General features: G+C 50.0%; 1 long non-coding RNA gene across 1 annotated transcript; it reads right to left on the bottom strand.

Moving 5' to 3' along the window:
- Positions 1–2,422: 2,422 nt before the first annotated feature.
- On the bottom strand, positions 2,423–12,920 carry LOC144614642 (uncharacterized). The gene is made up of 3 exons (XR_013552551.2): positions 12,101–12,920; positions 10,940–11,026; positions 2,423–8,964 (listed from the first exon to the last, which is right to left on the bottom strand). It is a non-coding gene; the product is annotated as an uncharacterized LOC144614642 (long non-coding RNA).
- Between the last annotated feature and the right edge of the window lie 2,836 nt (positions 12,921–15,756).

Genomic DNA, 15,756 nt, shown 5'->3' with positions numbered 1-15,756 from the left:
AAAAAAATTTTTAAACAACAATAGTAATAACAATAATAAAGTCACTTGAGAAAGAAGTGGAGACCACAGAATGGGAGAAGACACTTGAAAATCATGTATCTGAGAAGAGACTTCTATCTTGTATCTAAGAACATATAAAGGAGTCTTATGACTCAAAAAGACACATAAACCAGTTAAAAATGGGCAAAAAATCCAAGCAGACATTTTCTCCAAACATACGAACAGCCAATAAAACATGAAAAGATGCTCAACATCACTAGCCATCTAGGAAATGCACAATGAAATCACATGAGATACCACTTCACACAGGGTGGCAAAAATAAAAAAAGATAGTGACAGGGATGCCTGACTGGCTCCGTCATTAGAGGATACGACTCTTGATCTCAGGGTCGTGAATTCGAGCCCCATATTGGGGATAGAGCTTACTTAAAAAAAATAAAAAGGCAGGGGCTTCTGGGTGGCTCAGTCAGTTAAGGGTCCAACTCTTGATTTTTGCCCAGGTCATGATCTCACAGGTGGTGGGTTCAAGCCCCAAGTCGGGCTCTGTGCTGACAGTGCAGAACCTGCTGAGGATTCTCTCTGCTATTCCCCTGCTCGTGTCTTCTGTCTGTCTCTCTCTCAAAATAAATAAACTTAAAAAAAAAAAAAAGACAGTAAGCGTTGACCAAGATGAGGGGAAAATTAGAACACTCATACACTGCTGGTGGGAATGTAAAATGGGGCACCTGCTTTGGAAAATAGTATGGCAGTTCCTCAAAAAGTTAAACACAGGGTTATGATATGACTCAGTCATTCCACTCCCAGGTGTGAGACTCAAGAGAGCTGAATACACACATCCATACAAAAACTTACACACGAATGTTAGCGTCGACATTACTCATAACAGCCAAATGGTGGAAACCCAAGGCAGGTGTCCACCAACTTGTGAGTAAACAAAACGTGGTCTGCTTCTACAATGGAATGTATTCAGCAACACAATGAGACACTGAGGCACACTACAACATGGATGAACCTTGAAAACATCACGCTGTGTCAAAGAAGCCAGTCACAAAGAGCACATGGCTTACGATTCCATTTACATGAAATGTCCAGAATAAGCAAATCTATACAGACAGAGTAAGTTTGTAATTGAAGGTGGTTGCAGAAAAGGGGAAATGGGGAGTGACCGCTTAAAGGAGCAGGGGTTTCGGGTGATAAAAACATTCTAGAAGTGATTGTGGTGATGGCTTCATGACTCCATGACTCCATGACCAAAACCTACTGAATTGTATACTTTAAGTGAGAGAATGGTGTGGTATGTGAATTATATCTCAGTGAAGTTGCTTAAAAATGTAGAAAATGGGAGGAAATGTCCAACAATGGCTTTCTTGTATGAGGCTTCCTCTTTTCTGTTGGTTTTGGGTTGGGTTTGGGGGTGTATGTGTGTTGTGTCCAGGGCCTGGCACAAGCTGGAGCCCAGCAAATGTTTATTGATTGAATGGATGGACAGATGACAAAAGGATTGATGGATAGATGGATGGATGGATGGATGATGGCGGCCTGCCTCCAAAATGGCCCCCAATGAGCCTCATCTCCTGGGATTTATGCACTTATGTTGCTTCATCCAATACTAAACAAGAGCTGACTCTATGACTGGCAGAATTCTGGGGAAGGGACAATGTCTGACGTGTGAGGCTAGGAAATAAAAGGCATCGCAGCTTCCACTTTGGTCCCTTGGGCTGCTGTCTTGGGAGGAAGCCAGCCACCATGCTGTGAGGACACTCAAGCAGCTCTCTGGAGAGGTTAAGGTGGAAAGCGACTGAGACCTCCTACCAATAGCTAGCACTAACTAGCCAAATATTCCTGAAATTCCTGACCCTCAGAAACCATGATAATAAATTACTATTGTTGTTTAAACCACAAAGTTTTGGGGGTGAGGGACCAACATATTACTAACAGAGATTTATAAAGGGATGGATGGATGGATGGATGGATGGATGGACAGATGGATGGATGGATGAGTGGATGCACAGGTGGATGCACACGGATGGATGGATGGATGGATGGATGGATGGATGGATGAGTGGATGGATGGATGGATGGATGAGTGGAGGATGGATGAGTGGATGTACAGATGGATGGATGGATGGATGGATGGATGGATGGACAGATCAATGGATGGATGAGTGGATGGATGGATGGATGGGTGGGTGGGTGGGTGAATGGATGGGTGGATGGGTGGATGGGTGGATGGACGGATGGATGGATGGATGAATGGATAGATATGTGAATGCACAGGTGGATGGGTGGATGGGTGGATGGATGAATGGATAGATATGTGAATGCACAGGTGGATAGGTAGATGGATGGATGGATGGATGGATGGATGGATGGATGGACAGATGGATGGATTGATGAGTGATGCACGGATGCACGGATGAACGGATGGATGGATGGATGGATGGATGGATGGATGAGTGGATGGATGGATGAGTGGATGGATGAGTGGATGCATAGGTGGATGGATGGATGGATGGATGGATGGATGGATGGATGGATGGACAGATCAATGGATGGATGAGTGGATGGATGGATGGGTGGGTGGGTGGGTGGGTGAATTGATGGGTGGATGGATGGATGGATAGATGGATGGATGAGTGGATGGATATGTGGATGCACAGGTAGATAGGTAGATGGATGGATGGATGGATGGATGGATGGATTGATGAGTGGATGGTTATGTGGATGCACAGATGCACGGATGGATGGATGGATGGATGGATGGATGGATGGATGGATGAGTGGATGGATATGTGGGTAGATGGGTGGGTAGATGGATAGATGGATGGATAGATGGAAGGAAGGGAGGTAGGGAGAAATTTTCAATCTGGGTCTTTCCTAGAGCTTTCCTTTTCCTTTAACTCCCCCAAAGTAAAGGAGATACACCTGCTCCAACATGATTCTCTTTTCCAAACTCTCCATCTCAGCAGGGTTCAGGCTCAGCAAACATCCACTCACAAAAGATGCGAGGTCACTACACCTCCGACCACACTTCCTCTCCCTCGCCCAAAGTAGCAGCAAGTGGAAACAACTGGGATCTCTTACGTTATTTCAGAAAACATGTATAGAGGTCTGGTATGTCTGTTCCAGGCCCGGGCTCCAGGTCCCAAGGTTCCCAAGACAGATCAGACTTGGAACAAACTGCCAAAGAAACAAGATAAGGTGGTGAGGTCACTGAAACAGCAATGCTCTGCAGTGTAGACACATCTGGTTCAAAGTGTAGTCCCCTTGCTTGGGCAACTCAACCCCTCTGTGTTTCCATTCTTCATCACTAAAATAGAGCCAGTGACACCCTTCTAGTGACGTCTGTCACTATTCAGCACCAATCTCAGTGAAAGGTTCACGTGGGACCTGGGACCTAGGGATTACCTTCCTTCTTTCCCCTACTCAGCTCTCTGCTTGTCCTTCCCTGGCCCGTGACGGTGGATGGCATGGCCATCTGCATGGGCTCTGGCTTCAGATGACCTGGGCTGGACTCCAGGCTTGGCTCCTTCACTGTGTGACCTTGAGCAAAATACTGAACCTCTCTGTACCACAGCCTCTTCACCTGTAAAATGGGGATAATAGTGCCAGCCGCCCTATAAATTTGTTTGGGGATTATAGGAGGTAACCTTCTCAATGGCACAGAATAAGTACCCCGTGAACACTGGCAATAACAATACAGACCAGCAGCAAATTCCTACCATTCCATTAAGCCTTGTCTGGAAGGCGTCAGGGACAATGGCAAGTCAGCCAGTTGGCCTCCAGGGGAAACTCTGCCCATCCACCCAGCCTCCCCGACTGCTCCACGGCTTGGCAAACCTGCTCTTTATAACCACGGCTCTACCACTCAGCTTCAGCACCAACCTCGGAAATCCCACTGTGCCCCTGGACAAGCCCATCTTTCCTCCCAGAAATGCTGTCACCTTCCCCAGTCTCCCTGGAAACACACCACATCAACTGGCCTGCAGTCAGGCCATGGGACAGATGAGAGCGTGGCATGGCCACAAGGGGGTCACCAGAGGAATGACCACCTTTGGGTGGACTTGTAGAACATTCTTTTCCTAATGGGCCCTGGAGAAGAGCACAGTTCTAGTGTCCCTGAGGGGTGTTCCCCAAGCCTGCAGAGATGGCTTTCAGGAGCTGAGAGCGGGGAATTCAGTTAAAGGTGTAGGTAAGGGCTTGTCTCCCACTGAGAGCTGCCCGACTGCTCCACTGGGCAGCACTTTCCTGGTTGCCAAGACTGGCACAGGCTTTACCTCCTCTGACCCCTGACTCCAGTAGAAGGGGAAGGGAGGATTCCCAGCCTCTCTTTACAGGTCAGGAAATAGGCTCAGAGAGGTGAGGCAGTTTGTCTAAGGACACACGGCTGGTCCTTCCCCTCCCTATACTTCCCTCACTTTGTATTGTTGCTGGGATGGTGACCTTTGTGGGGGTCACTGCTTCTGATGTAGGCCGGGAAAGTCAGCTTGACTCCCAGGGCAGAATTCCAACATTTCAGTATCCGGGACATAGTAGGTGTTCAATAAATATTGTCCTCCCTTTTAATATAATAATTATTTTTAAAAATAAAAAATAACGGTAACTATTTTTCCTGATAACTATAATGTGCCAGGAATTTTCCACATGTTATCCTACTTAACCTTCAGAGCATATTTTATTTAATGCCCCAGAACAGATATCAGCGCCCCTTTGGGGATGTCTGCAAATAGCGAAGACAGGACTGGTTTTGACAATGCTAGGGAGCATGTCAGGAGTAGGGGTCCCCATTAGTGAGCTCTGCCAGAGGGCCACGGAAAAAAGCCCTTCACTAAAGCCCACTTGAGAGAAACTGAGTGCTGGCTCCTCACCAGGTTCTGGGTATTGATAAACGGTGAAGAGAAGTGCACTGCTTTGTGAATTTCCAAATCACGTACCACTTGGTATGAGGTGAAAGGAACAGAGAAGACAAAATAGGAAAGGAAAGATGATGGGACAGCAAGAGAATGGGGAGGGGTGTGGGGGGAATCCTGGAGGTTTCTCTGTCCCCTCTTGTCACAGGTGGAGGTGACACAGCTGGGCCAACCTCCAGGTGTGATCGCCCAGGACCAAAGCCCTCAGCCTGCCAGGTCTTGCCTTGACCTTCCTCCAGGAATCATCCTCGGTCAGCAGAAGTAGTTTCCCGGGAGCAAGGGTGGGGGGTGGGGTGGCTGGGGACGCAGACCAGGCAAGCTGGCCAGACGCAGCCGCACACCAGCTTGGCCTCAACCAGAGGTGGGACTGTGCCGGCCTCAGCCCTGGAGCCCTAGCTGCTGGCCCAGCAAGAAGGGTAATCTCATCTCCGCAGCCACCCCTCACTGACCGGAACCCTCCGGCTGACTCCCCTAGAGTTGAAAGTGCCAAACCACTGCTCCTTTCATCTCAGTCCAGAGTGCCTCGTCCCCGTCCCTGTAATCATGCCTGTGGGCGGTCCTCAGTGACCCTCCCAGCTCTCCTCACCCTTCCCAAAACACGGGGCCTAGACCGGACCCAGTCATCGAGAATGGCATGACCAAGGTCAAAGGAAAGAAGAAAGGGGTCCTCTTCGCCTGTGCCCATGCTGACCTGTTGGTCAGTGTCCTTGGTTTCCCCTCTGGTCCTGGCTCAGGCTCTCTCAGGGTTAGCCTGAGGCATTGCTTTCTGGCTTTTGTTTTCAAGAGCATAAGCCACAGACGGACAGGGAAAGAGAAACTCCCTCAATGAAGAGACATTCCCAGGGACCTGCAAAAGGGGGAAAGGAGTCGGAGTCCTGGGGAAGAAGCAGGGCCGGCTCCAAAGGCATGTTCCGTGGAGGGGCCAGGCTGGCGTGGGACCACAGAAGCGGTGAGGTTGCAGGATCAGATCTCTGGAGGAGTCCAGATGCACCACGAGCGGAGCTAACATCCCTAGGGCTCCCTGTGCGCCAGGCACCATCCAAAGTATGTGCTCTAAGCACCACCACAGCCCCAGGAGGCGCTGCTCTCATCCCTCGTCACAGCTGAGACAATGAAGTGAGTCGCCCAAGGTCAGAGCACTGGGAAGTGGCAGGACCAGGATTTGAACCTATGATGTCTTGCTCCTCATTTCCTATCTCCCTGTACACAGTATGGCCAGAGGGGCTCCCCAGTGCCTTTGGGCATTGGGCATTTTCTCAAAAAAAAAAAAAAAAAAAAAAAAAATCAAACATAATTACCATATGATCTAGAAATTCCACTTCTAGGTATGCGCCCCCAAGAACCGAAAGCAGGGACTCGAACAGGTATTTGCACACCCCCGTGCGCAGCAACATTATTCACAGCAGCCAGGACGCAGAAGCAACCCAAGTGTCCACCGATGGATACGTGGACCAGCAAAATGGGGTCTAGACACAGGTTGGAATATTATTCAAACATAAATAAAAAGGATGGAGATTCTGCCCCGTGCCCCCACACGGGTGAACCTTGAGGATGCCGTGCTAATCGAAAACAAACCAGTCACGCAGAGACAATGACTGCGTGATTCCACTTCTAAGAGGCAGGGAGGGCGGTCTGATTCTAGAGACAGAAAGTGGAACAAGGGTTGCAGCAGCTGGGGGCAGGCATGGGGAGCCATGGTTTACCGGGGACACGGTTTCAGTTTGGGAAGACGAGAAAGTTCTGGAGATGGGTGGTGGCGACGTTTCTACAGCAGTGTGAATATACTTCATGCCATGGAACCGTACCCTTAAAAATCGTTACAGGTGGCTCAATTCATGTTCTGCGTATTTCACCACAATAAAAAGAAACGATGACCCAAGGCTTTGGCAGGACACTCGGCTGGGCACATCCCAACGATGACTGACGTCGATGTTTTACCAACCTGGCTAGATGGGGTGGGGAGGCTACAGGCTACAGAGGAAAGGTGATGGTCCTGTCCACCTGAACTTGAGGGCTGTACCTGCTACAAGTGGGAAGCTGGGGGCTACTGGGGCAGAAAGGAGTGGAGACAGGGTGGAGGCAGGAAACCGGGTTGGGGAGCTGTGACCTGTGACCGGCCTTCCTCTGCAGGGGCTGGGGGGAGGGGGAGTGCATCCTGGATGGCTCAGGGCAGCTGCAGTTTCTGCCCAGTAACAGGCAAGACACTAAATCCTGGCCGTGTACCAGGCTCTCTGCTTAGCACGATACAAAGAGCACTGCATTTGTTTCTTCAACCTTTTGAAGTGTTATTTATGTCCAGTGCGTGGATGAGGAAACCGAGGCCCAAGAAGAAAAGCAACCTGGTAAGCACAGCAGCCGACAAGCGGCAGAGCCAGGCCTGGAACCCACATTTCTCAAAGCCCATCTTCTTCCCAGGCCACAGCTCCCCTGCCCACATGGGGCACTCATGGTTGAGGTGCTAGGCTGGGCCTTCTACCCAGAACTGGGGTCCTCACCTCCCTGAGCATCCTGAGGGGTCTGGCTGTCCAGGCAGGGTTCCTGAACTTGGGCCACGTCCTCCATGGAAATTGCTGGAAGCAGATTCAGCCCAGGTGGAGCTCGAATGGAGGGTATGCAGCCGTCTGGCTGAGGGAGAGCTCAGGGAGCCCCCCACCCTCTGCTCTCTGGGTGGGACTCAGGGGAGGGTCTTGGCGGCAGCGGGGAGGGGATGGAAGCCCAGGCGGAGAAGTGCCCTCAGCCCAGCCAAGCAAGCCCTTCCAGGAGAGACTGAGAGGCCTCCTCGGCCACTGGGCCACTGTTGGGATGCCTGCCATTAGTGCAGCCACAGCCTGCCTCCGCCCCAGGGAAAAGAGGAAGTGGTCAGAAGCAGCAAGAGAGAACCTTAAAAGAGGACGTGTCCCAACTCACACCACCCCCTCCCCTCAGGAAAAAGGGGCCGAGCTTGCCCTGGGCTTCTGGGAACCTCCCACCCCGGGAAGTTAAGACCGCAACCTGCTTTAACCCCCCCCAGGGATGTCCTGAAAACACTCTAGAATTCAGAGGGCCTCTGGGCCTCCAGCCTTGGGGGCCCCGAGGTCCAGGGGACAGTGGGAACCCCCAACCTAGCGGCCAGCACTCAGCAGGCTCGTGGTCCTTGAAAATGGAAGAGCGGGGCATCATGGTGAAGAACGCGCCTCTGGAGTTGGGAGTTCAAATCCCTACTCTGCTGCTTTTTAGCTCTGTGGTCAGGGACAGGTTGCTACCCCTCTCTGGGCCCTGGTTTCCTCATCTGCAGCATGGGGATAACACAGTCCTTACCTCTAAAGGTTGTCGTATGAACTCAAGAGGCGTGAGCTGCAGAATGCCAAAATGCAGTGCCCCGGGTGCAGGAAAGATTGAGAAGCCGCAGCTTCTGTGAGGTCAAGGCAATCTCTGAGGCCCCGGGGCCCTCGGGGGACCTCCTTCTCTAGGAGCCCAGACCTGCGGCCGGTAGCAGGTGGAGGCTGGGCACAGGGTAGGTGCAGAGAAAACCCTTAGCCACGCAGCTCCACACACGGAGAGAGAATCAGAAAGAACTCAAGGACAAGAACGGTTGAGTCCCATCTGTCCAGACGTCTGCCCTCCATGGCGTCGTCTAATCCTTCAACACGCAACACAGCACAGCACGAGGGGTCTGGGGCACTGCCTGGGGAGCCGAGCCCTGACTCTGCTGCCTTGGCCCCCGTGGCGGCCTCGGTCTGCCAACACCACCTTGAGTCTAGCTCTGAAGAAACATCCGTCACCCAGCAGTGACAACTAGCCCACCAGTGCAAGGGCTGTTACAGATTTTCTGTTCTGTCATCAAGAAGCAGTCAACAGGGCTGGGACCCGAGTGGGACATCCGGAGTGAGGGCCTCCTTAAATCTTGTGCCTCCGGAACCTTTCCTTTTAGGGTGTCCCCTGGGCACCTCACCCTCTCCAGACCTTGGCGGTCCATCTCTGCTCCCCACTCCCCCCCCTTTTCAAACATTATAAGCACCTCCACCTTCACACCGTCCACGTCCACCAAGAGCCAAAGAGTACGCTTTGCAAGATCCTAGAATCGAAAGAAAGGAAGACATTGCAACCGTGCTTTGGGCAGGAAACGCCTTCACTTCTCAGAGCCCTTTATCCCACAGGACACCTCATTATACGAAGACTGAGAATGGACTGAGAATGAACATCCTCTGCCTCAAGTTCAGCAACCTCATTTCCAAAATACCCACCTAAAGGAAGCACTGGCAATGTAAATAGAAACTCTTAGGAGACGTGGTGCCCGAAGCTTTTACACCCAGTTGGCGTGACAGAAGACCAAGGGACAGTAATATTTTAGCAATTCCCACAAGAGGAAACACAAGTGGCCAACTTAAAAAAAAAAAAAAAGTCAACCTCATTATCCCTCAAAAAATGAAAATTACATGCTCTTTTTACATTCAAATCAAATAATTTACACTTTTTATAAATGTTTTCCTACATTTGTTCAAACATGTAGATCTCTATGTGTATATATGCTTATAACTTGGTTTTTTTTTTCCTCGAAATGGGACCTTTCTTTAACAATACCGTGGACATCTTTTCAGGTCAGTAAAACCAGCAACCCGCACTGTCTTTGTTTTTATTCAATGTGGATGGAGCCCACTTGAATTAAGCAATGGCTCTGCTGGTGGGTTGTTCACAGTTCTGTGTCTTTGTTTTTCTTATAAGCAATGCATTCTTCCATACATATCTTTGAACACTTGGGTGGGTATATTCACAGAAAAAAATTAGTTTCCATTGTAAACGCTGGATCAGATATCAAAGCATATATACATGTTTTAAGTTTCGACAGAAATGCCAAATTGCCATTAAGTACTTTACTGTTAGACTTGGTAACAATATCCATCTACTATTTTCATTATTTTTTTTATTAAAAAGACCACTTTAAGATCACAGAGATGCGGGGGGTGGGGGGGGGTGCCTGGGTGGCTCAGTTCAATTAAGCATCTGACTCCATTTTGGCTCAGGTCACGACCTCACAGTTCATGGGATCGAAGCCTGCACTGCATCGGGCTCTAAGCTGACAGTGCAGAGCCTGCTTGGCATTCTCTCTCCCTCTCTCTCTGCCCCTCCCCTGCTTGGGCAGGCTCGCTCTCACTCTCTCTTAAAGTAAATAAACTTAAAGAAAAAAAGATACACAGATGGTAAAAAGCAGCCCAGATGGGCTCAGGGAAGAGGCTCTTTGGCTGAGTTAGCTCTTGGTCCCCAAAATAAACTCTCAAACCAGTTGCCCATGAACATGTAAATCAAACCTATGCTTTGGGTGCCTAGGGTTGACTTCTGCTTCCTGCCTGGACAGCCCCGTGTAAAAGCAACAGCGGGAAGGCAACTGGGCTGAGCCTCAGTGAGCACCCAGAGCCTGGAAGTCAACCCCACCCTTGCCCTCCGCCCCTGGGCTCTCTCTTGCTACATCCAACCCTTAGAGCTTGGAGCGGTCACCTGCAGGAGGGAAGGAGCCAGGCTGGGTCACTGGGAAGGACTCAGTTTCCATCTCAGCTCTAATAGTGTCTCACTGCATGACTTCAGACAAGTTGCTAAGACTCTCTGGTCCTCAGTTTTCCTAATCTATAAAATGGGTCAAATAAAACCTGTCTGACTCACTGGGTTGTGATGAGAATCACATGTGGGAAAGGATGTGAAAGTAACTGGTTTTCCTTCCTTCTGTTTTGGGTTTCCCAACAGGTCTACAGCTGTGGAGCAGGGGAGCCTAGTCTGGGGTTTCCTGACCACAAGTGCCTTCCCAGTAACAGCCTTCTTCGAAGTTATTATTACTTTTTTATCTGAATGGACAGGATACAAAATTCAAAAGGTCTAAAAGGGTAAGTGCAAGAGGCAAATCTTCCCACTTCTGACCCCACTCCCCCCACCCCTGCCCCCACCCCCAGATACCCTTCCGAGAGGCAACCTTTGTCATCTCCTTTTTGTGTCCTCAATCCCCGGGTGTTTTGTGCATTTCCACCTCTGCACCTTGCTTAAAAAAAAAAAAAAAATCTTACCCATTTCTTGAAGCTTTTCCCCCATCAGTGCATATGGAGCTTTCTCGTTCTTTTTGCTGCCTACTGTTTACTTTGAAAGTTTCAACACTATAAAAAAAGTTGCAAGAAGAGGAACATGAAAAACCATATATTTAAAGTTGGATTCAACAACTGTTAATACACACCACATTTGCTTTACCTGTTGCTCTTTTTTCTAAACTATCCAAGAGCCAAGGGTTAATATTTCAATGCTACATACTTCAGCAGATAGCTACTAAGGACATTATCCTACACAACCACAATACAACGATCACGTTCAGGAAAGTCAACATTGATACATTGCTATTATCAAACATATGGTCCATAATCAAATTTCCCAAGGTGTCTGATTAAAATGTCCTTTTTAAGAATCCAGGTTCCAATGAAGGATTGCCCAGTGCACTTAATTGCCAGGTCTGTTTAACCTCTTTCAATCTCCCAGTCTATTTGGTCTTTCACGACATCAACATTTTTGAGGGTCTAGGCCAGTTTTGCAAAATATCCCACAATTTGGATTTCTCTGAGACTTTCTTCACAATATACTTAGGATAAACATTTTTGTGCAGGAATGTTACATAAGTGATATCACACCTCATTAATGTTAACGTCAACATAGCATCCCCGTGCATGGATGTACCATCATTTTTGTAACTTGTCCTCTGCCCATAGAGGCCTGGACGATTTCCAGGCATGTTTCATAAACAACGCTACAATGAATATTCTTAAACTTCTGTCATTTTGAAACAGTCTAGTGTGTCTATAGGATAAATTCCTACAACTGAAAACTTTGCACCCGCAAAAATTGCCCTTTATAAAGGCTGAACCCATTAATATTTCCACTGATAACATGCGAGGACACTCTGCTCCAGAAGTTTGTCTCATTTTTTTAAAGTTTATTTATTTTGAGCGAGAAAGTACGAGTGGGGGAGGGGCAGAAAGACAGAGAGACAGAGAGAGAGAGAGAGAGAGAAGGGGGTGGGGAGGGAGGGAGGGAGGGAGAGAAAATCCCAAGCAGGCTCCCCACTGCCAGCACGGAGCCCAATGCGGGGCTGGAACCTCACCAACCATGAGACCATGACCTGAGCCAAGTCAGACGCTTAACCATCTGAGCCACCCAGGCACCCGTCTCATTTTTTAACTTACATCTTACTGTGTGTTGGCTAGTAAGGTCACACGTCCTTGCTGAGTCTCTGGGTGACAAGATTTCCTTATATTTCCCCCTATGAGTTTTGGCTGGAATTTGCAGGAACTCCTACTTTGCAAAGAAAACGCCCCAAGTGCTCCGCTGAAGCACAATTTTTGCTCCTGGTTACAAAACACATCCATTTGCTCTGCACGCTCAGCTTCAAAGGGAAGAGGGGTTTGTCAAGCAAGGAAGGTGTGTTAAGCACCTTGCGAGTTACTTGATTGAGTTATCAAGGCTGCCAAGTGAGAATGATTAATCTGCCCGTTTTACAGATACGGAAACAAAGGTTCCGGGAGGTTAAGCAGCTGATTTACTCGTTCGAGGGCGGAATAACTCAGGCCTGCTTGCCATCACTGAAGCGTGGACAGGTCCTATTCTCCGCTTCCGTGGGTGTTGGTGGTTGGGAGAGACAAAAACGAATTCTACGTATTCACTCTAAGTCCCCAAACTGTTAACCCCCGCCACGGCTTGGGGTTTAGGTGAACCACTCCAGCTCACGCCGCCAGCTCTCAGACCACTAGAGGACTACCTTCCCCAAAATGCACCGCTCTCACGGACTCTTCCGGACTACACTTCCCAGAATGCAGTACGCACGCACCCGCGCTTCCGCTTCCGGCCCTGGCGTTTCTTGGGAGTTGGGGTTTTTCTGCGGGGAGCCAGGCCGCGAGCAGCTCGGGGCCGTCACCCCCCACGTGGCCTCATGGCATCTGGGGGAGTAAGGGCCACTCTTTTCCGCCAGGAGACACTGGGTAGGCCTGAAAGCGCTTTCTACCTTCTTTTGGCCAGCAGGCTGGCTCCGTTGGTGGCCGCACGGTCCTGGGGAGTCATCGGTGGAGACTTTCTCTGACTCAGGGTTAGTAGGGGTTCATTTAGGGTCCTGGCATTCTCTTTACTGTTGAGTTTTCGAGCGGCCATGAGGTCCTGTCCTTTATCTTGTGACATCATGTTGCGCCAGAATCGCCCCCATGTTTTTCTTCCTTGAGACGCCTCCCTTCCAAGCAGTAAAGAAAGGAAAAAACAAAAAACAAAGGACTTAGCTCCTTTTAACATGCTATCTTGCTCCTGCCCACTCTTGCCCCCAACAGCGAGTTAGGCTCACGGCAGCCAGGGCAATCTTTGAAAGTTAAATCACTCAGTATTGCATTCCATGGCTCCCCATTGCTCCCAGGATCCCATCCAGACTCCATGCCATGTAAGAGCTGACCTGTCCAGTTTCATCTTATTCTACTTGCCACCCCATTAATCCCCTCCAGCTCCACTGGTCCTGGCTCCTGCAATGTGCTTCGCTCCCTCCGGCCTCCTAGCCTCTGGCCACGCCATGCAGGTGCCTCTACCTGGACTGGGCTACCTTCTGCTCTTTCCTCAGCTTGCAGCAGTTTGTTCTGTGCCATTCAGAGTCCTACCAAGGGATAGAAAGCACTCTGGTTCTTTCAACAGAGAGAATGTAAAGAACGGTCAACTAAAAAGGTATTGTGGGTTAATAATGACACAGAGCAGCTACCACGCCCAGGGCTAGAGGAACAAAGGGAGCAGCCTGGTTATGAAAATTTAGAAGGTCGGGGGAGGCCAGTGCTAGGCTCCAGGCCTCTGAGGAGCTGGCCAGCCTAACCATCACTTCCTGGGAGCGGGGGTCCTGATTCTGGTAACGCCCCTGCAGACCACGGCACCCTTGCCTTCAGGACACTGTCCACAGGCAGTAATGCGGGGTTTATGTGTGCTGGTGTCTATCTGCCCTCGGTCTTTTCCCCGGACCCCCAACAGCAGCGATTAGGCCACGTTGTACATCACTGTGCTAAGTGCCCCTCGGACACCTTGTTGACAGAATCATTTCTCAGGGACGGTGCCTTGGGAGTTTCTGCTCTGGCTGGGGTGGGACTCCATCACTCATCTAAATTCTTCTTGACCCTGAACCTGCTCTTTGCCCAGGACTTTGCTGGGACTAGAGTGACCAAGAGGGGCCCAGATAGACTCCCGGGCACAGGACTGAAGGTGACGCTCCCTCTTGAGGCTGTGCAGGTGCGGGGTGAACCCCGAGAAGAAGCTCCCTCCAGGCTCCTCACTGTTTCACGTCAAACCCTGGGCCCTGCCTTGAACATTGCCAGGCACTTAGTAGGAGTTGAGGGAATGAATGGGACCTAGCCTCCTATTTTCCAGGGCACCAGGCCACTTGGAGTAATTGATTCTCTAGGTCATCTTCTGGCTGAGAAGGGCGATGCTGACTTAAACTGCTCCCCCTCCCCATGGTAAATTTTACGTTTTTACAATCAAAATTTTCAATGGAACAGAAAATCCCCCCTGCAGGTAATAAGTCATGTGGTACATTGGAAGCGTACCTGCTTTAGAGTCAGACTACCTGGGTTCACACTGAAGTGATTCCACTTCTAGGCTGTGTGGGCTTGGGGAATTCTTATTACAAAGCCCCAGCACTACACGTGGCACATCAAGGTACTTTATACGAGTTTGTTTCCTCTTGCTCTGAGCTCCAACCACAGCTCAAATGGAGAATCTCCCTCTGACTCCCTGAGAGTGGGTTATTGGCCTTGTGTGGGGCTGGATCAAAACCAAGGCTGAGAGGCTTGGTCCATGGGAGAAGGGGGCTGCCTTGGGGGAACCTCTCTTGCTCTATGAAGCAAAAAGGGTATATGGGTCAGAACTCCCTTCAAACTTGCCTAAGTGAAATGGGGAATTTATTGTCTCACATATTGGGAACTAGCTTCAGGTCAGGCTGGATCCAGGAACTCAATAGACCTTCTTCAGGGTTGTCTCACTCATCAACCCAGTGACTGGGCAACAGGGTGCAGTGGCTGCTCCTTGCTTGACTCCAGTGTCTGGCAGGGCAGGGCAGGGTTGGTGACTATGATTGACAGCCCCAATGAACCAGCTTCCCAAGGAGAAGGGCTGATGTCACCGGAAGTCTAGAGGGAAGTAAGATAAATGCTAAACCTTACTACCTGCCACTTAACTGTTCTAAGCATTCCTCCTTGTTAATTCATCAAATCCTAGTAACCCTTCAAAGTAGATATCATTTTCATCATTCCCAGTTTACAGATGAAAAAACGGAGGCACAGATTGCCTCAGGTCAGAGCTAGTGAGGGGCAGCGCCACTATTCAGCCCCAGACAGTCTGGCTCCAAGCCCAAGCACTGTTCCATTTCTCCATGTCGCCTCTCCCTATCAGTCAGTGTCAGGAGATGCACATGACAGGGACAGCCCCAGAAGGGGTCCCAGCACTCCCTTGGAGCAGTATGGAGAGCAGCTGGGGACCACAGCCTCGGGTGGTCCGGCCTCAGGGTGAAGTCTGGCTTCAGTACCTCTGCATCTGGAAAATTCTGGGAACTCTCAGAGGACTCACCCCAAGTTGAGAACATACCCAGGCTCCACCCCAGGGGCACAAGTCCTGGCTTGAGGAGCCTGATCCCACCTTGGGGCCACAAGCTGGCTGTGTGGCTTGGGGACACTCACTGCCCCTCTCTGGGCCTGTTTCTTCCTCTTGCAAATGAGCAAGTTGGGCCTGACTCCCCACCACTGGGGGTTCTCTCTGGGGAGAAGCTGGGGGTGAACTGCTCCGACTTGTGGTCGGCCACAAACTGCCCTGTCCCCAGGTGCTGGGGAAA

The sequence above is a fragment of the Panthera onca genome, chromosome E2 (assembly GCF_046562875.1).
Source record: "Panthera onca isolate mPanOnc1 chromosome E2, mPanOnc1 haplotype 2, whole genome shotgun sequence".
NCBI lineage: Eukaryota > Metazoa > Chordata > Mammalia > Carnivora > Felidae > Panthera > Panthera onca.
This window is presented reverse-complemented; position numbering and strand designations above follow the sequence as displayed.